The following is a 22,439-nucleotide window of genomic DNA, read 5'->3' as shown; positions in this document are numbered from 1 at the left end:
CTTTGGTGATGATGTTTTTGGTGAGTCTTCTCCACCTCCCATTGATCCACTTGAGCCTAACAATGATCCACCTCAACTAACCACTGAAATACCTCAGTCAAACACTAATACACCTCAATCAAACACAAATACACCTTAGCCAAGCACTGTTCCACCTCCAAACATAGATTTAGATAAGGAGTGGGCCGAACCAGCTCTAGAGGATGATATTGCAAGTATGGATGGTTCTGATGATGAGCAGAGGTCTGGCAACCCAGAATTCGATGAGAGGACAAATATGACAAATGTTCAGTTGGTAAAAGGGATGAATTTTTCAAACTCCAAGGTTTCTAGGAAGGTTTTGAGGGAGTATGTAATTCAGCATCATATTAATATCAAGTGAAAGTTGAATGAGAAGAAGAAGATTTTTTGTACATTGTAAGAATAATTATGTGTTGATATTCATTTTCGTGACACATTTTTTTACTAGCCCAATTGATGTATTATGTTTTATTTTATTTTTTTTAAGCATGACCCAAGTCCATGCGACTCATTGGGGAAATTGAGAAAATGTGGTTTGAAGGGTATGAGTCGATTTCTTTCGGACCTTTTGCATGAACCCAACCCAAGCGTGCTACCAAGTGGGGAAGGAACAGTGGTAGCACCTCAAGCTCATGAAGGAGGTCTTGTATCCAAAATTTCCACCTCAAAAAAGCTTTTATGCTTTGGGTGACTGTGCCCCTAATTTTCAGCCCAGCTCCATTTTCCACACCAAAACATAGCTGACTCTAAGAAAAAGGCTGAATAGCCTAGCTCACTCAGCCACCCAAATGTAGTTTTCCAAGGCCTGCAAAGACTAGAGATAGTAGCCATGAAGAGGAAACAACTTTGTTTCCAAAATCATGTAAAAAGCAACCAAACTTTTCCCTAAGCATAAAACATAATACACCAAGTCATAGAAATAGCATCTGAAAGGTCCAAGGCCTTCCTCCCAACTAAAAAACTGGTCACAAGCATCCCCAAAAGCTTGATATAAATATTGATCACCAGTCCACAAGAGAGGGAGGACGTTCTATCCACATACCTGAAACTTCAGAGCAAAAGCCCATTCAGCTAATCAACATTCTCACAATTCTGAACCTTAGGGGTGGAAATATGGATACAGGGGAACCTTCCCTTTCTTCCTCACAACCTCTCTCAATTTCCTCTTCTCGGTGACTATAAGTCGAAGTTTCAAACCTGTTGTGTCACGCCCCAAACCCGAAAGGGTCCAAAGCATGAGAAAGACATCTCAAAGGTACCTATAGATTTTGTTCCTTTTGACAATTCAATCTAAATAAAATCATATCAAGTACCAACATCAAGAATTATCATAATAATTTCATTAAATATACTCCCAAAGTAAGTCAGAGCTCTATGCAATAAATACAATGACCATTGGTCACAAAAGAATGGAAGTCTGAATAAATAATTACATATCATCAACTTGTCCAAATAAAGGCATAACCACTATTAGATGCAAAAGAATCAGGTCAAGCCTACTCTAAGTTATACATCATCAATTATCTCCATCACAAAAGTCAGCCTCCATCAGTAGTTAGTCTAACTACTGCTAGCCACCAAAAAGCTGTCTCAAAACAATAGTTGCCTACTCTGAAAAAGTTTGTAAAATAATGGAATGAGACAGAGACCAGTAAGCAGCATAATTAATGGGGTTGGGGGAAATTCAAGTTTCATGATAATAAACATTTTACAAAACATGTTATAATTTGGGAATTTCTATTTAATTTATGTAAAAACAATTTCATTAACCACATGACAAGAACGATAGGAATGGTTTAGTACCAAACTTCCAAAAATAACTATGAAACTACGTTCCATTCACTTTGTGCAATAAAAATATCCAATACCTTTTCAAAACTAGAAAACCTCACCAAAGATGCAACAAGGAATAACAAGGATGAAGATATCACCCAGACATTATACCACCACAAACAAGTTAGAGCCCAAACACACTAGCATGATATGTACCTCTTTTGGCATGTGGTCTATTGGCCCTACCAAGCCTCATCCACACTTTCAAGGATTTACCTATCCCTTTCATGGGTAGCAGGGGATAACACGTCATGTAGTACCTCTTTTGCATGTGGTCTCTTGGCCCTGCCTAGCCTCACTCACACACTCAAGGATTTACCCCCCCCCCCCTAATGGGCAGCAGGGAATGACGTGTCGCATAGTACCCCTTTTGCATGTGATCTTTTGGCCCTATAGGCAGCGGCCACACCCACACACTCAAGGATTTACCCGTGTAATGCAAAGTGTGAGTCTCCAACTTGGCTTGTTGTAACCAAGACGGGGTAATTGCCAACATCATAGCACAAGGGCAAAGCTACATCAAAAGCTCACAAGTTCAATGTATTCAAAATACATCGTTTACTTCCAAATAGTTTCCTAAGGTATTACAACAACCAAATATCCACAATATTCTCAAAAGTATTTCTTTTCAAAAATGTTTTGCATCAATATTTCCCAAATAGTACAAGACAAGATAAATAAGTACCTTTAAATTTCCAATATATCATAAAGTCCATGAATTCCTTATCATAGGATTAAGTCAAAGATGCTCATATTTTCCGTGTCAACAATCCATGCATTTCTCCAAATGCAATACCAAATATGATGCATTTTTATATATAATAATATATAATAGGGTCACAATATAACACTTTTAAGAAGACATAAATCCATATATATAATTTCCTAAAATGTACTTGACCCAAAAACAACATTTATGCAACATGATTATTTTCCAAAAAAATCCCATTAAAAAGCTACTTACCTTGCAATCCACAAAAAGCCTAATTTTCCAAGCTCCAAATAAGATTAGCTAGAACCTAAACAATATCAAGCAAACTTATCACAATAGGCATAAAGCTCAACATTGCATCTAGCTATGAATTAGAAATTGCTAACTAAGAAATTAATTAGGTAAGCCTAGCATTTAACCTCACAAATATTATATTCTCACTTCCAAAGTTTCTCAACAAATTAACTCACAAGACATAGGCTCCAATTTATAAAACTGACCCGTTTCAATATTATCTCCCTTATACTAAAATCTTAAAAATTTATGAGTCGCTTCCATAAGATTTACACAACATCATCAAAGACCCATGAAACCAAAATCACAATATCCTCCAACACAAACCATTTAAATCTTTTTCTAGCTCCAAATAAACTCAATAAAATTATATTCACAATCTATTTCACATTAAAAAACCAAAACCTCCAAATCTTCACCACTTAGCTAGCCACCATTATAAAAACTATAAACCCACTCATCAAATACATCCACCAAGACCAAAACCCATACATAAAAACACATAAATATCACTTCTAATGCTCATAAAATCACATGGGTATTATTATTAAAGCTTAGATAAAGAAAGCCTCTAGCAAAGCATATAAACCCACAAAAAGATTAGAAATTTTTGCTTCAAATAGTAGAGGTGAGTGAGCCTTACCTTTTTCCTAAGGAGTTTTCCAGTGATCTTGCCAAAAAAATGGTGGTGGAAGTGGTGAGGAGTGGTACCGGCGGAGGAGAACGAGAGAGTGATAGCGTATGAGAGAAAATGAAAAGAAAAATGAAAGTTCAAATAGTGTAAAAATACCCTTGAACGTTTAGACCCCCAATTTACAAATTACCAATTCAAACTTGATATCAAACAATTAATGTGCAGAACATGAACAAAAGCTTAGTACAGAATTGGAAAACAATCTAAGCCAATTAAAATCACATCCACAGCAGAAAATAAAAGGCAAAGATTAAAGGAAGAGAGATGCAAACACAAGGACAACACATAATGTGTTATCGAAGAGGAAACTGAAGCCCTCGGCATAAAACCTCTCCGCCGTCCTCCAAGCGGTCAATAATCCACTAGAAAATGTAGTTGGGATACATGAACAGTAATAGACCCTCAAAGCCTAATCTACCCGATGTACCTAAGCCCTCCAAACTTCTTGCTTCAACGAGGTTGCGCCAAACCTTTTTCTTTTCTAGCTTACCGGTTTTTGCTATAATCCATAGCATCCGCCATCCTTGGCATCTTCCAATGCTTCCCAAAGCTCCAAAAACACTCAACACTCTAAATGGGTGTGGGTAGTGTTTGGATAGAAATCTCCTCTCAATAGGTATGACAATGAGAGAGGGAATGAGAAGAGACTATAAAGATTTCTCTCTAAGAATGAGTAGCTCTCTCTAATTGGGTGGGTGTTTTGAAGAAACCTCTCTTAGGGTTTTTCTTTCTGAATAGTCACACATGTTTTGTGAGAATGAGGGGTATTTATACTAGTGTGAGAATGGAATGTGAAGAGTCAGTTTTTCCAAAACAGGGTTGGCTGGCGACTTGACCTCGTAACTTGACTGAGTCGCGAGTTCAAGCCGCGAGTTAACTGAATGGCCAGTCTGGATTTTTGTCCTGTAGTGCTCCAGTTAGCATGACTATTCAGCTCCCTTGCATGCTTTGTGCGTGTGCAACTTTTGGCAGCTTGCAAGCCACGAGCCTCCTGCGAGATCCAGTCGCGAGTCCCTGCTTCACTGCACAGTCTTGAGCATTTCTTCACACTCTCTCACACACTATCCTTACATGATTCCTACCTAAATACAAGGTTTCTAAGTGCTGTATTACAAGCAAATATGTCACGGAATAAAGCCAACACATGGTTGATTAAATTTAAAAAAAAAAGAAGGAAATGAGTGAGCCGGCCAAGGGATAAGGTGATAGTTGAAATGTGTGGTGGGAATTAGGGGGGTAGGTGGGTCACGTGTGGCCCCCTAAAAAGATCTGATCAATTTTTTTTATTTTTTTTAGGTTGGGCTGTTACATGTTAAACCACATTTTCCCCATAGAGCTGAAACTTGAGAACCAAAACCCACTAAGCCAGGAACATTCTCACAATTCTAAACCTTAGGGGTGGAAATATGGGTATAGGGGAACCTTCCCTTTCTTTCTCACAACCTCTCTCAATTTCCTCTTCTCGGTGACTGTGGGTCGAAGTTTTAGACCTGTTTTGTTTTTATGCTTTTTCTGCACTTTTGTTATTAGCATTTTGATTCTCTCTTGTCAAAGCACTATTAGCTTTTGTTTTCTATACATTGTGAATTTTGGGCTTGATTCTTCACAAATAAACATTTCTAAAGAATCCAAAGGGAGATTTTGGCTGTTTTCGCATTTTTGGCCCTTGGCGTAAAAATGTCCCTGACACTATGGATGGAGGTGTTATGCCTCAATGGTGACTGAAGAGTGCACGTTTGAGATCAAGATACTTAATCCTAAGTGTACCTGCCCCCTATCATTTCAAAATGAGCAAGTTACATTAGCATATGTGGCAAACAGGTATTTGGAAGATTTTAGTAAAAATCCTAATTAGGAGGTCTTAGGTGTTAAGCACCATTCAGTTGATTAATTTAAGTCTTAGTCAAATCTATAGATCAAGAAAGGTAGCTAGGAGTTCGATCATTGGGAATGAAGAGTCTTACTATGGCCTACTAAGAGATTATGCAGAAATGATAAGGAGGATAGATGTTGGAAGCAAGGTGGTACTACGAATAGAGATGGAAGATGAGAATGCACAACCCAAGTTTAAAAGGATGTACATTAGGTACAATGCTCAGAAACTTGAGTTTCTAGTAGTAGGAGCCCTAGTCCCATCCAAGCTATCACAGGATGGATTATCAAATTAATAGTTAAAGAGTCAATATTTATAGAGGTTTATATAATGGATTTCATGGATTTAAAATTGCATTTATGACTCATAAACACAACCTTAAAAAAAAAAAACACAAAAACAAAGAAGAGAAATAGTAATAAGAAAAAAAGAAAAAGAAAAAGGGACCACTGCGCACCCTTGGTGCGGTGGTCACTCCACAAGTATATATGCTTGTAGGGTGTGAGGAGTAAGGGCCGGGGTTCAAGTCTCCAGTTTGGAGCTTCACACACATATACACTTAGATTAGGCTAAAGTACAAATTCTTTCTTGTATTATATATATATATATATATATATTTTTTTTTTTTTTTAAACGGAAGAGTTAAATTGCCTAAGTAGGTTTGATAAAGACTTCTACTATGGATTTCACAGACATCAAATTGCCTAAGTAAAAAAGAGAGAGAGAGAGAGAGTTAGATTTCTAAATAATAGAAATGGTAAGAGAATGAGAATTATTGATAATGGGGGAGAGAAAAGAAGAAGAAGTTGTTGTGCTTAAGAATATATAAGAATAAGGAAATAGGATAGACTTTTTATGATGCTAATAAGGAAATAGGGGAGAAAGAAAAAGCATGTAAACGCGTATGATGCTAATAAGGAAATAGGATAGATTTTTTATTTATTTTTTATTTTAAGTTATAATCAGTTTAGAAATTTAATGTTATTTAAAGAAGAAGTAATTAAACTCAACAAAACTTTATCCAAAAAAGCAATAAAGTCATAGAAGAAAAGTTGATAAGAACAAAGAAGATGATTTATTTACAATTTTTTTTGAGCTAAAAATAATTGATGCAATTTGATTTTTTTTTTTTTTTTTTTTTAAAGTCATATGAATAGTATGAAAGGGAAAAAAATGTTGATATGAATGAAACATAAAAAAGAAAACATGATTGATGGTTGTAAGGAAATAGGATAGAATTTTTTTTCTTAAAGCCCAATTATCAATGTAGAAATTAAAAACTAAAATAAAAACACAAAGAAGAATAAGTTGTTATCAATGTAACTTTATCCAAAAATGAAATTAAAAATGATCTATATTTATAGTGTCTCATTTGATATAATGTGGCTCAGCTAAAGTTTAGTAACAATAAATGTTATACTTTAACTTTTAGATATTATATATTATATAGACATAGATTCATTTTTTATCAAATAATTTTATTATATTTCCTAAGCAAAATGTTTGTTTAGTTTGTTAACTTATTAAACTACCATTTCTTTTTTTAATAATGCTAGTGATGATTAAAGAATGGAATTTAGTAAGAAATTATGAGCATCCCTTTTTAATTGCTGACAAAAAGCATAAGAAAAGTAATTAAAGTCAGAATCTTAAACTTCCATTGATAGAATTAGATCCCAATAAGAACAAGAAAATCTAGTTAGAAACACAACTATTGACTTTCTGGGATTGAGTGTTTTTTTTATTTATTTGATGCATGCCTAAAGAAATCTAAAAGCTTATAGTTTAAGGGTTCAATTACTGATGGGCATTTCTTTTGCGTTCTTTGCGACAGAATAGAAAATCACTCGGTTTTCTTTCCCTCTTAAAAACTGAATTTTTAACCGTATTTTGAGTATACGACTCTTGTTTGTTTAATTTGCAGCAAAAAATAAGTATAGACAAGCAGATGGTTTGTCAGAGGAGAAGTCAGATATAAAAAAATGTTGTCGGAGTTTCTGCTAAATCAGACCATTCCTCAGAGGAAGAAACAGTTGATTTGAGAGATGATTCCCATATAGATATTAAGCCAAGTGATGACTCTTTGAGATGCAGTCAAAGGGATTTAAAGAAAGATAATATTGGCCTATTGGGCATGCTGAGAGATATGGAGATCAATCCAAGCTTACAACTGATAAATGGGTTGCCAGGACTGTTCTTAATATGAGTGCAAATAGAAATAAATCGGCTGGTGGAATAGGAATGGGACAAATGCCTGGTTTGAAAATTGGAGAGAGAGGTGAGATGGAGGGGTTTCGAAGAAAACCAAGTAATGTTGAAGGTGTTAAGGCAGTGAATATATACGACACTACTACAAATGTGCACATCCTAAATGTCCTGTCAAAATAACGGAGGAGCGTTCTCCTGCAGGACAAACAACTAAAACTATTTACGTACGAAGGACTACATAATCATGAAGGACAAACAACTTGGAAGAGCTTAAAGTTGAAGACTTCCCCGCCATCAATAGCGTAGTGAGCTGTGAAATCTCTGCCGAGCATAGAACCTATAATTTTCTCCCGAAGTTGAAGAAGATTTCACTTAATTACATGCCTGGATTAGTTAGCATCTCTAGTGGTTTACACATTGCTCCGAAGTTAGAATGGCTGAGTTTTTATAATTGTCCAAATCTTAAGAATCCATTACTTGATGAAAAATCTAGTCATGATTTGAAGAAGATAAAGGGTGAGAAGAGTTGGTGGGAAGGATTGGAGTGGGGCAACGGTTGTCCTGGCTATTTGGATGAAATTTTTGTTCCAATTGACATACGGGATTGCTGAGCACTCGATACATTCCCTAATCAAAATTAGTCTGGTCATTCCCTTATGCAAGTTCATTGGTTCTATGTCAATGATATATTGTAAGCTGGGGCATCCATGGACCACTTTCTATTTGCTCTGCTCGTACTCCAGTAGCAGCTATCAGCTATGTATGTATCTTTCATTGAATATAGTCGCTCTTGCCTGTTGTATCTTTCTCCTGCTATTTGTGAAAAATATGTAGTGTGGATATATCTTTCTCCAACCAGTTTAGTCGGCCATCTCATGGTTAACTAATTTTCCTTTTTTCCTCTTATCTCATGGTATTTGGTATCAAATGATATAATGTCAGTGGTAACAAAATCTAATTAGTATGAAACACATCAACAAAAAATAACTATCTTACTAACAAATGAAAGACATGTGTTAGTAGGTAGTTATTTTTGTACACATGTCTCTTATTTATTGAATTTTGTTATGGACATGTATCATTTAATACAAAATAATTTTTCTTATCTTCACCTAAGAAGGAAATCTGTTATAGCCCGTCATTGCTCTTACCCACTGTGTTAAATAATTTGTGTAATTAATGCTACTCTTTGCTACATGTATTATTCTCCAACTTGGTATTTCTCAAACAAACTCATATATCTATTGTTATTCACAAAAAGGTCGTCTCTATCTTCTCCAATTGTCTGCTTCTGGTTACCTCTCCTTTTTTTTATCTTTTGATGTGTACTGTGTAAAAAAAAAAAAAAAAAAAAAAAAAAAAAAACTCTAAACTCCAACTATTTTGAATCACTTCCCTATTTTTTTACCCTCTAAATTCTTCATGTGGATTTATATGGCACTGCCGAAGAAACCAAAATCAATCCCCTTCTCCCATTCGCTAAGAACTTATTATCAAAATTCCACAGTCCCCGTTGCAATCCTGTGACAGCTCTCTCATCTACCAGAACTTGAACAAGAATAGACTGTCCCCCACTTCAATGATTTTCATGAGCGTTGTTTCTGGCTCCATGCTCTGCTAGTAGTTGCTTTTACCGCTTGTCTGTTTTAGGGTTTTTTGGCGAGGAAACTCCCTATCAAACTCAAACGGGATTCCTCATTTTCCTTCATCATATTTCGTTAGCGATCTTAGTGTTTTCCTCCTCATTGTCAGTTAGGGACATGGTTTGAAGCTTTCTAACTACATTAGGATCAATTTGCATAGGCCACTATGGTTAGAATTATAGTTAAATGATTAAATTTATAATTTCCTTATAAACCTAAATTTTTGGCATAATTGGACCAGCCATTTTTTTAAAATAAAAATAAAAATAAAATTATTGTTAATTTGATGAAAAATTTCAGGGAAGGGGAAAAAGTGTACGTTATTGAAAGATAAAGAGAAGATATTACTACATTTTAATCTAATAGGAACATTGATCATGGAAAGTGCTATTTACCCCTAAAAATATACACTATTTTAAGAAAATTTTAATTCTTTTATAATAATAAAAAATATAAATTTTTTTTTTTGAGAAACAAACACACACAGGAGGAAGAGGAAAATGAGTTATAACACAAAGGTACATCACAACTTTACTCAAAAGCCATAAAGAGAAGTTAAAACTTACAATTTAGAGTGTAGAGTTTGTTTTAGAGTAACTCTCAAATACTTCTTTCTCTATCTCGCTCTCTCCTTTGATCTCTAAGCTCAAACCCCTTTAACCCGTAACCTCAAACTTTCACTCTTCGATCCGAGGCTCATGAAGGATCTATATGGCACGTGGAAAAGAGATTTATGAAGGTGGAGGTCTGACAATCGAAGATTGGAGTGGGTGATAATGTGGCTGCGCGTGGATATTTGGAGGCACATCATGAACACGGGTGTGGGTTTATTAATTCACATTTGGGTATGTGTTGGTTGTGTAGAGCGTAGGCCTGTGTATATGGGTTTGTGGTATGCGTGGGTGTGTATTTTTTTGTGTATACGTGGATTGTACATTGTGTATTAGTTGAAATATTGTGTGTTTGAATGTGGGGAGAATATGATGTGAATGAGCATGTAGTATGTAGAGCAAATTATTTGATGAAAATACTAAGAGATTAAATGAGTATTCTGATATTGCTTGTCTATTTTCTTCTCTTGATTTGCTGGCTTTAATTGGGTCAGCTTCTCTCTGTTTTTGGTTGGTTCTGTTGCTCTATTATTTGTGGTGACGTTCCTCCGGAATGGAAATTTTGGGTATTACTGTATTAGAGATGAACCGGAGAGGCAGCCTATCATATTGACGACGTTGTAGACAAATACATTCTTCATGTTACACAACATTGACATGAGAAAGGATTTGCTGCTTTCCTCCACAAAATAGGTAGCTTACTAAAAAAAGTAAAATCACATCATGAAATAGCCACCAAGATTCAAGATATTAAAATATTAGTCTGTGAAATCGAAGTGAAAGATATGGCTTTAATTCTCAGATCAAGGATCACAAAGCGGTGAGGATGGTGAGAACTGACAAGAGAGAGAATTGAAATTTGGTTTTTTGTTTTTGTTTTTGTTTTTTTTACATATGAAATGGGTGCAAAGTTGACCGTTGATGAGGTAGGTAAATCAATTTTATATTATTCTAGTTAGCATGTCAGGCTTTTCTATCCAAGGAAGAACAGCATGGACCAAATTAAAATTGCACTAAAAAGCTAGGGATTAAATTGACACAATTAAAATGTTATGGATCAAATTAAGATATGATGTAAAGAATAAGAACTAACTTTGTAATTTATCCATCCATTTTATATTTATCCGTTTGACACGTCTAACTTTTCCATCCAATGGATAATAGCTAGAGTTAAATTGACACGGTATTGAAAAGTTATGGACCAAATTAGCACAATTGAAATGTTAAAAACCAAATTGAGATATGGTTTAAAGGATATTGACCAACTTTGTAATTTACCCAATTTAAAATTCACATATTTTATAAGTCTAAATATTAGCCTAAGTACATTAACCAATATATTAGCTTAAATAACGTATTTCTTTTAAAAAACATAAAACAAAATTCAAAATTTTTTTTTTTTTTTTTTTTAATTGTATTGGCTGAAACACTTGAAATATGCAAGGTAAAACCTATATAGGCTGGTACAACTCTGTGTTTTTTTTGGTACATTTTAGAAGAATACTAGTACTGTATATTACCAGTACCAGTACAAATGTACAATATTGACTTTCCAGGTTTAAATCATATTCATCATATATCAAGCAAGACAAAGATTGGGAAATATGATCATGAGCCAATTTGGACTCGAGCTTTTCCAAACAAACAATTAAAAGTTGTAGATATATGGAAAAAAAAAAAAAAAAAAAATCAATTTGGCTACCAAAAACCCGAGTAAATTAGCAAGATTGCATATTAAATGGTATAACTTCATTAGCAATTTTAGAAAATCAGGACCAACTATATGGAAGGGTTTCAGTCCAGCATTTATTTAAATCACAGACACTAAACAATCACATGTCAATATAGTAGAAACTCACATTCATGTTATTTTAAAATGTATAAAAACATGAAAGTTTTAAATCTTACAAACCAAATGTTGGAGCAAACATTCTACCCCCCTTACACGGGATCGTTGTGAACAAGAATGAAACCAAATGCACTAGTTTAAAATGTATATAGATTGTAATAATTGTTCAATAGCATCTTCTCACCATAAAAATTACCATTGCCTTCAATATGTCCCAAATTATCTACAATCTCATTTTAAGGGCAATTTTGTCAACATTGAGCAAATATATACTGAAATCCTCTCTAAATATAGCCACTTCATCGAGTCATCAAACCAAATGCATTTCCAAATTCCAACCATAATTATCACTTTAATTCCAAGTCACTTTTCAACTCTTAAGTGTTGAAGTTCAAAGAGTTGTTCAATCATGTCATTGGAGAATACCTTCAACTTCAAACATCTGCACATATTTAAACTTGTTAGTCAAGCTAGACTTCTATGTTGAAGTGGGCCGTGTGTGTGGCTTGAATTGCCACAAGCCCACGTCCACCTAAGTGTGTCACTTTTGACCGAATTTCACTAGGAATAGCAATTCCTAATCAGCCGACTTTGACATATATATATATATATATATTATGTTTGAGATCAAGTGCAGCCGTGAGATTAAAAAGAGAGTAATTCCAATTAACCTAGTTAGCAGCCGCATGAGAGAAAATAGAGAAAAAGAGAGGCAACCAGTTTCTATTCTTATTTTTTCTGTGAGAGAGTGCTAGGGTGTAATTGGGATTTGGGTTTCTTGAGAGTGTTCTTGTGCACTATTGTATTTTCTCTGATAATAGTGAAATCCCTGCAACTCCGTGGACGTAGGCAAATTGCCGAACCACGTAAATATTGTCTTGTGCGTGTGATTTTTTTTCTTTGGCGTGTGTTTTCTCTATTTGTTTTGTTTCTCACAGGTTGGGAATTTTGGTTAAATTCCATACAACTGGTATCAGAGCCTAGGGTTAGGTTTGAGTGGAAGCAATGGCAAAGGAAGCAGGAAAGGCGTCTGGAATAGAAAAGTTTGATAGCACAGACTTCGCGTATTGGAGGATGCAGATTGAAGATTATCTCTATGGGAGGAAATTGCATCTGCCTCTTTTAGGGACAAAACCTGAGGCTATGAAGGCTGAGGAATGGGCTCTTCTTGACAGACAGGTACTAGGAGTTATCAGGTTAACTCTGTCTAGGTCTGTTGCACACAATGTTGTAAAAGAGAAGACCACAGCAGATCTGATGAAGGCTTTGTCTGGTATGTATGAAAAGCCGTCAGCAAACAATAAGGTGCACTTGATGAAGAAACTGTTCAATCTAAAGATGGCAGAGAATGCATCAGTAGCACAACATCTGAATGAATTTAATACTATCACAAATCAATTGTCGTCTGTAGAAATTGATTTTGATGATGAGATTCGTGCTCTAATCGTCTTGACTTCTTTGCCAAACAGTTGGGAGGCAATGAGGATGGCAGTAAGCAATTCTACAGGAAAGGAAAAACTCAAGTACAATGATATACGAGATTTAATTTTGGCTGAGGAGATTCGCAGAAGAGATGCAGGTGAATCCTCAGGATTTGGTTCTGCCCTAAACCTTGAGACAAAAGGCAAGGGTAATAACAGAAATTCAAATCGAGGCAGATCAAAATCCAGAAATTCTAATCGAAACAGAAGTAAATCTAGATCAGGTCAACAAGTACAATGCTGGAATTGTGGGAACCAGGTCACTTTAGGAATCAATGCAAAAGTCCTAAGAAGAAGAATGAAGATGATTCTGCTAATTCTGTAACAGAAGAGGTACAGGATGCATTACTTCTTGCAGTAGACAGTCCACTTGATGATTGGGTTTTGGATTCAAGAGCTTCGTTTCATACCATTCCACACCGAGAAATCATACAGAATTATGTTGCAGGTGATTTTGGTAAGGTGTATTTGGCTGATGGTTCAGCCTTGGATGTTGTGGGTATGGGAGATGTTCGAATATTGTTGCCCAATGGGTCTGTTTGGTTACTGGAGAAGATTCGAAATAGTCCTGACCTAAGGAGGAATCTGATTTCTGTTGGACAACTTGATGATGAAGGACATGCAATACTATTTGTTGGTGGTACTTGGAAGGTTACAAAGGGAGCTAGGGTATTGGCTCGTGGAAAGAAAACTGGTACTCTGTACATGACCTCAAGTCCAAGAGACACAATTGTAGTTGCTGATGCAAGTACTAATACAAGCCTATGGCACCGAAGACTTGGTCACATGAGTGAGAAAGGGATGAAGATGCTGCTATCAAAAGGAAAACTACCAGAATTGAAGTCCATTGATTTTGACATGTGTGAAAGTTGCATCTTAGGAAAGCAGAAAAATGTGAGCTTCTTGAAAACTGGCAGGACACCGAAGGCTGAAAAATTGGAGTTAGTACACACTGATTTGTGGGGGCCTTCTCCGGTTGCATCCCTTGGAGGTTCAAGGTACTACATCGCTTTCATTGATGACTCAAGTAGAAAGGTATGGGTTTATTTTCTGAAAAATAAATCAGATGTATTTGAAACCTTTAAGAAGTGGAAGGCTATGGTTGAGACAGAAACAGGTTTGAAAGTAAAATGTTTAAGGTCAGATAATGGAGGAGAGTACATAGATGGAGGGTTCAGTGAGTATTGTGCTGCACAGGGAATTAGGATGGAGAAGACCATTCCTGGGACACCACAGCAGAATGGTGTGGCTAAGCGCATGAATAGAACTCTCAATGAGCGTGCTAGGAGTATGAGGTTGCATGCTGGACTACCAAAAACTTTTTGGGCTGATGCTGTTAGCACTGCAGCTTACCTGATAAACCGAGGACCTTCAGTTCCCATGGAGTTCAAACTTCCTGAGGAGGTTTAGAGCGGTAAAGAGGTAAAGTTTTCACACTTAAAAGTTTTTGGTTGTGTTTCCTATGTTCATATTGATTCTGATACTCGTAGTAAACTTGATGCAAAGTCTAAAATATGTTTTTTCATTGGCTATAGTGATGAGAAATTTGGCTATAGGTTTTGGGATGAACAAAACAGGAAAATCATCAGAAGTAGAAATGTGATATTTAATGAACAGGTTATGTACAAGGACAGGTCAACTGTAGTGTCAGATGTTACAGAGATAGATCAAAAGAAATCTGAGTTTGTCAACTTAGATGAATTGACTGAAGGTACTGTCCAGAAAAGGGGTGAAGAAGATAAGGAGAATGTAAATTCACAGGTAGATCTGAGTACACCTGTAGCTGAAGTCCGCAGATCTTCCAGGAACATTAGACCTCCACAGCGTTATTCACCCACTTTAAATTATCTCCTGTTGACTGATGGTGGTGAGCTAGAGTGTTATGATGAAGCCTTGCAAGATGAAAACTCAAGCAAGTGGGAGTTAGCCATGAAGGATGAGATGGATTCCTTGTTGGGGAATCAAACATGGGAACTGACTGAATTGCCAGTAGGAAAGAAGGCTTTGCACAACAAGTGGGTGTACAGAATAAAGATTGAGCATGATGGTAGCAAACGTTACAAGGCCAGATTAGTTGTTAAAGGGTTCCAACAGAAGGAAGGCATTGACTACACAGAGATATTTTCTCCAGTTGTGAAGATGTTGACAATCAGACTGCAACTGGGAATGGTGGCTGCAGAAAACTTACATCTTGAGCAGTTAGATGTGAAGATAGCATTCCTTCATGGTGACTTGGAGGAAGACCTTTACATGATTCAGCCAGAAGGGTTCATTGCTCAAGGACAAGAGAATTTAGTTTGCAAACTAAGAAAGAGCTTGTATGGCCTAAAACAAGCTCCTAGACAGTGGTACAAGAAATTTGACAGTTTTATGCATAGAATTGGGTTCAAGAGATGTGAAGCTGATCACTGTTGCTATGCTAAGTCTTTTGACAATTCTTACATCATATTACAGTTGTATGTGGATGATATGCTTATTGCAGGGTCTAGCATTGAGGAGATTAAAAATCTGAAGAAGCAATTGTCCAAACAGTTTGCAATGAAGGATTTAGGAGCTGCAAAGCAAATCCTTGGTATGAGAATCATTAGAGACAAGGCTAATGGTACATTGAAGCTTTCACGGTCAGAGTATGTGAAGAAAGTTCTCAGCAGGTTCAACATGAATGAAGCTAAACCAGTGAGCACACCCTTGGGTAGTCATTTCAAACTAAGCAAAGAGCAGTCATCGAAGACAGAAGTAGAAAGGGACCATATGAGCAAGGTGCCCTATGCCTCAACTATTGGCAGCTTAATGTATGCTATGGTGTGTACAAGGCCAGACATTGCACATGCAGTGGGAGTTGTGAGCAAATTCATGAGTAGGCCTGGAAAGCAGCATTGGGAGGCAGTCAAGTGGATTCTGAGATATCTGAAGGGTTCATCAGATACATGTCTTTGTTTCACAGGTGCAAGTTTGAAACTGCAGGGTTATGTAGATGCTGATTTTGCTGGTGATATTGATAGTAGAAAGAGTACTACAGGGTTTGTTTTCACTCTGGGTGGTACAGCTATATCATGGGCTTCAAATCTACAGAAGATTGTTACTTTGTCTACTACAAAAGCTAAGTATGTTGCAGCAACTGAAGCTAGAAAGGAGATGATTTGGCTACATGGTTTCTTAGATGAATGGGGTAAGAAGCAGAAGATAGGCATTCTACACAGTGACAGTCAGAGTGCAATCTTTCTTGCCAGAAATTCAGCTTTTCATTCAAAGTCGAAGCATATACAAACAAAATACCACTTTATCCGTTACCTTGTTGAAGATAAACTGGTAATACTTGAGAAGATTTGTGGATCTAAGAACTCGGCAGACATGTTGACTAAGAGTGTCACTATTGAGAAGTTGAAGCTGTGCGCAGCTTCAATTGGTCTTCTAGCTTGAGGACAGGAGGATGAGTTGCAGGGATGAGGGATTGTGTTATGGAGAATTGTGGCTAATGCTTGCAGCTTGTGAGCCCTTAAGGGCTAAGGTGGAGCTGATGAAGGAATTTGCTCGTGTAGCTTGATCAATTCAAGCCAAGGTGGAGAATTGTTGAAGTGGGCCGTGTGTGTGGCTTGAATTGCCACAAGCCCACGTCCACCTAAGTGTGTCACTTTTGACCGAATTTCACTAGGAATAGCAATTCCTAATCAGCCAACTTTGACATATATATATATATATATATATATTATGTTTGAGATCAAGTGCAGCTGTGAGATTAAAAAGAGAGTAATTCCAATTAACCTAGTTAGCAGCCGCATGAGAGAAAATAGAGAAAAAGAGAGGCAACCAGTTTCTATTCTTATTTTTCTGTGAGAGAGTGCTAGGGTGTAATTGGGATTTGGGTTTCTTGAGAGTGTTCTTGTGCACTATTGTATTTTCTCTAATAATAGTGAAATCCCTGCAACTCCGTGGACGTAGGCAAATTGCCGAACCACGTAAATATTGTCTTGTGCGTGTGATTTTTTTTTTTTTGGCGTGTGTTTTCTCTATTTGTTTTGTTTCTCATAGGTTGGGAATTTTGGTTAAATTCCCTACATTCTAGTATATACAATACATTTCTAAATGCTTTCTGGAAGCAATACTGTTCGTATGTACACAAAAGTTTCTGTAATTAACAAATCAAACAAAAATTCATGAAATACCTAGAGAAAATTGGCAAATGCCTCTTTCACACAAACTTTCCAGCATTTTGCCAATTTTTCCAAACTAATTAGGGAAATGCCCCTGTTTTGAAACTAAATTTTCTAAAAATTGAGTTTCAATTTAAAACTTGATTTTTGGACAATCGAGTTATAGCGAACCGAAAAATTGAAAAAAAAAAAAAAATTCTGAAACTCGAGTTCCATGTGAAGTACTCGAGTTCATGGAACTCAAGTTTCAAAAAAAAAATTCACTAAGTCCACGTTCACTATAACTCGATGTTCCAAAAATCTAGTTTTACATTTGGAACTCGATTTTTAGAAAATCGAGTTTCAAAACAGGGGCATTTCCCTAATTAATTTGGGAAAATGGGGCAAAATGCTAGAAAGTTTGTGAGAAAGGGGCATTTGATAATTTTGGCCTGAAATACCCATGTAAGAGTGAAGAAAAATTGACATCTTACATGGTATAATTTTGTTGAAAGGTTTTCATTAAAGATTTAAGACAATCATGACCAAATATAAGGAAGGTTTCAACCCAACATTCATCGCATTCAGATGATATCTTGAAAAGGAAAGAACATCAAATTTAAATAGGCCAAAGTGCATACTACACCCCTAAAGCTTTGCTATGCATGTTTAGTTCATCCAAATTAAACGATGCTATATCATTTTCATTATGCCACTTTATTTTTCTAACTAACAAAAACTGTAAGTTATTTTAATTTTATAAAGTATTTTTAGACTACAAAATGATGTAGCATCATTTTATTAGACCAACTAGGATTTTCATGTTACTAATAACATGAAAAGGCTTTTCTAGCTTCCACTTGTATCTATTGATATCTTTTTTTTTTTTTTTTTTTGGAGAAGGTATTGATATCTACTAAATTTGAAGGAATGGTGGAGATTTTGCTCAATCCTACTGCATCTGTTGATTTTGAAGGGATTGTGGGGATCGACTCCAGTCGATCTAATAGTATCTATTTATCAGTGCCTTTTCCATGAAGTCTCACCTTATTAAGGAATAACAGAGAAATATTGACATAATGTAACTCCAATTTATATTTCTTAAAATCTTTACATTTCAATGTTAAATAAGTGGTTTAATTTTTAGTCACATCATTAATTATTTAAATAGTAGATATTAAAAATGTAGTCATCAATCAATATTTAAATGTTGATGATGCGATAAATAGTAAATGGTTATGATTTTGAGAATCTTAGGAACTCTATAAAAGAAATAGAATGACCTTTTTTGATTGGGCAAATTCATTTTGTTTCTTCTTTTCTTAGTTTTTTTTCGCTTGTATGACATAATCCTCAATTTTTTCCCCTCTTTTATTTATTTATTTATGAACATCTAAATGAGAAATGGACATTTTAAATGTTTTTTGTCATACACTTTACTCATCAAATTAATGAAGACTTTAGTTTTCTTATTAAGAAGTAACGAAAAAGCAAGGAAAATATGCTAACCATGAAAAGTAAAAAAACAAAAATGTTGCCTCTTTTCTAAAAAGAAAATTAGTACAATTTGTTAGGTTCTAAATGTTTAGAACAATTGGTAAATCGTGAACACAAACTTGTCTCGATATAGATTTTAGAGTCTATAGATATTATTAGACAATACTCAAGGTGATTCAAGTCAAGATTCAAGAACATACAAGCTGCAGGAAGAAGATTTCATAATTTGTCTGGTTCGATCGATCGAAAGACAGGCTCGATCAATCGAAAGTCATATCTACAGAATTTTAATTAAGCCCAAACAGCAGTTCAAGCCCATTTAGGATTAGGGTTTCTAATCTACTTCTCTCAGTATACAAAGGAAACCCTAAGCACGTTTTTATGTGGCTTTTCAGAGAGAAAAGAGTGTGCCTCTTTAGTATTTAGGGTTTTGTTCCTAAAAAGCTCTCTTATGTCTTCTACCGGTGCTATTCCTTGAAGAATCTCAAGATCCGATATTGTAGAAGTTGTTGCCTTCTCTTGTCATCAAAGGTGTTGATGATCTAAACCTTCAAGGTTGATCTTGGAGTCACAAACAGGAGAGTTTGTATTGCTAAACCTTTGAGTGGGATCTCAAAGTCACAAACGGGGGTGTTTGTGTTTTGCAAAGGCCAAAGAAAGAAGGAGCCCGTGGATTCGAAGCTTGTACGTGGTTGTGTCAGTAAGTTCTACTGGTTGGTAGCAATAAAAAGTCGAGCGTGGGGGCTTGTAAGTCTTATTGTATGAACTTCGATTCTTTCTAGTGGATTTGCTTTTTACCTTGAGGATAGCTAGGTTAAATCCTCCCCAGGTTTTTTATAGGTTTGGTTTTCCTGGGTGATCATATCATTGTCTTATTTATTTTCCGCTGTTATGCATGATATGATTGTTTGATTGTGATAACCTAGACTTGAAATTTGGACTAAGTAATAACTTGGCTAATTAACTAGGTTAATCCAATTGTGTTTTAAGGGGTCTAAAAACTAACAAGTGGTATCAAAGCAGGTTGCTCTTTTGCTTTAGATCTTTTGATCTAAGAGTTGATCCTTGACCCCTGTTGTCATGGATAATTTGAAGTGTGTTTCTGATCATGTGTCTGCTCATGCTTCTGTTGATTTTATTGATGCTTGTGAAACTCTTCGTAAGGAATTATTGAAATCTATGAAAATTGCTAAGAAATTCAAGGAAGAGTTAAAATTGGCTAATCTTGAAAAAGAGGAATTTGTTGTTAGATTAGATGAATCTAATACAAAGAATGAATTTTTGAGAAATCAAATTTGCTCTCAAGATGAGAAGATGAAAAGCTTGGAACAAGAGTTAGTTGAATCTAAAGCTAAAATTGAAAATTTGACTTGTACCAAGTCTGCTGTTGATAACAAAAGTGTTTCTGTTTCTCTTAAGCCTAAAACTGAGAAAGTTTATATCCCTCCTTTCAAGAGGAATAATAAAGAAACCACTTATTTTGCTAGGTTAGACAAATGTAAAAGTTCTGATGTAGACGTTGAAGTTTCTAAACTTATGTCTAAACCTACTATTAGATAGCACAATAAATCTGTTTTTGCGCCTACCTGTCACCTTTGTGGTGTTGTTGGTCATATTAGACCAAATTGCTCTTTGTTGAGACAAAAACCAAAATCTGAGACTAGATTTGTTGTTAGGAATATTGATGTTCCTAAATTTGTTCCTGTTTGTTACTTTTGTGGTGTCTATGGTCACATTCGTCCTAATTGTCATAAATTGAAATTTAAGCATTCAGTGTTTCAATCTAGGATATGTGATGATATTTCTCCTGCCATAAGTCCATATAAATTGTTTCATATTCTTTTGAAAAATTTGAGCTTGTTGGCTTGTGAAAGGAATTTGCAAGATTTTAGTCTTTCTCAGAAGATTGGTGTAATCCCTCAAATACACTCTGCTTCTCATGGATTTTCACCTACAAAGCCAAAGACTCGTGCTAGATGGGTGAGAAAAGATTCTCTAAGGTGAGTGTTGCTGACTTGTCCCTAATTTAATTCTTTCAATTGTTTATGGACATGCCTTGTTTTTGTTTTTTGGTTGTTTTGTTTCTTTTAGAATTTTTTTTATTTAATAAAAAAAATCCAAAAACATTGAAAAATTTTCAAAATGACAAAAATATTTTATTTTGAGTCTTGTTTTTTTTTTCTTGAAGATTACATGTATTATGATATTTCTCTTGATTTAGAACATGCTTGACATTATGGAGAAACTTGGATAATGTGTGTTATATAAGTGCTAAGCTATTTCTGATTTTATGTGAGTATGTACTAGTTTGTACATGTACTTAAGGGTTAATTAAGAAATTGATATTTCTTATTTGTGTACCCTTTATAACTTAGTTAAGCACTGTCATGCATTGCATTTGCATTGTTCATTTAGCATAATGTGTGTTTTTTGTTTTTGGTCATAAATTTTTTAAAACCAAAAAGATTTTTGTATTTTGTATTTTACATCTTGGATTTATAATCAAGGATTGACCATATTATCTTTACATAACAAGTTTATGTACCTTGTTTAGCTTTGATGACCTTACTTAGTGCACTTTACTAGTTGAAGCTTTGTAGTGCATGTTGTGTGGGAGATGTTTATAATTTTTGATCACTTTGTCTTGATCTTGAAGTCACATGTCTTTGACTGTCGGACTTGAACCTTTAGAGAAAGGCATAAATAACCATCTCACCACTGTTCACTAGCCAATCATGAACACCTTAGTGTATATCGTAAGATTTTGTACTCGAGAAAGTGTAGCACATGCACAAAAAGAACATAAGGTGTAGCCTCGGTTTAAATGTTAAAATTGGTGTGTACATTATTGGACTTAATGTTAAATCAATCAAATAAAATTGGTGTGTACATTATCCCGGCTATTTTAATAAGTTTCTGCTTAAATAAAATTGGTATGTATATTATAAGGCATAATTCAAGAAACTTACATGATTGCAAGCTTATGATCTAGGAGATGTGAGATTTATATGATGTAGCTTTTTAGGTGATAGTCTCTTTCAAATTCTATGTGATGAATTTTGTAGAAATTGTGATTGATTTCTATTTACACATCACCTCACATGTTTTTCAAGCTTTTGCTAGTTGCACACACTACACAAGTTACTCTTTGCTAAACTTGGTATATTATATTGTGTGTGATCTTGTTGTGGCCATCCAAGATTACATGTTCCTGGATTTTGATGCAAAATGTCTTTAATGATTGAGACTTGAGGTCAAATTGATTGAAAAACTTGTTTTTGGAAGATCTAGGTTGAATTCAAGTTTTTTTTTTTTTTTTTTTTTTGTGAAAAACTTTTAATCTCATATTCATGCATTTCATTCATGAAATATTGTGCTTTGAGGAGTTCCTGCATTAAATTGCTCTGTTTTTTCAAAATTTTGATTTTTCCCATGCATCATTTATGTTTAGGATTCACATAGATTGCATTGTTTTCTGTATCCATCTTGCAGTTTTGCAGTCATATTTCTCATTGTTTTCACACATAACATGCATACACTTTGCTAAATTGAGTACTCAACTTGATTTAAAAATTGATTGATTAATTTTTGAG

The sequence above is a fragment of the Quercus robur genome, chromosome 2 (genome assembly GCF_932294415.1).
Source record: "Quercus robur chromosome 2, dhQueRobu3.1, whole genome shotgun sequence".
In the NCBI taxonomy this organism is placed as follows: domain Eukaryota; kingdom Viridiplantae; phylum Streptophyta; class Magnoliopsida; order Fagales; family Fagaceae; genus Quercus; species Quercus robur.
This window is presented reverse-complemented; position numbering follows the sequence as displayed.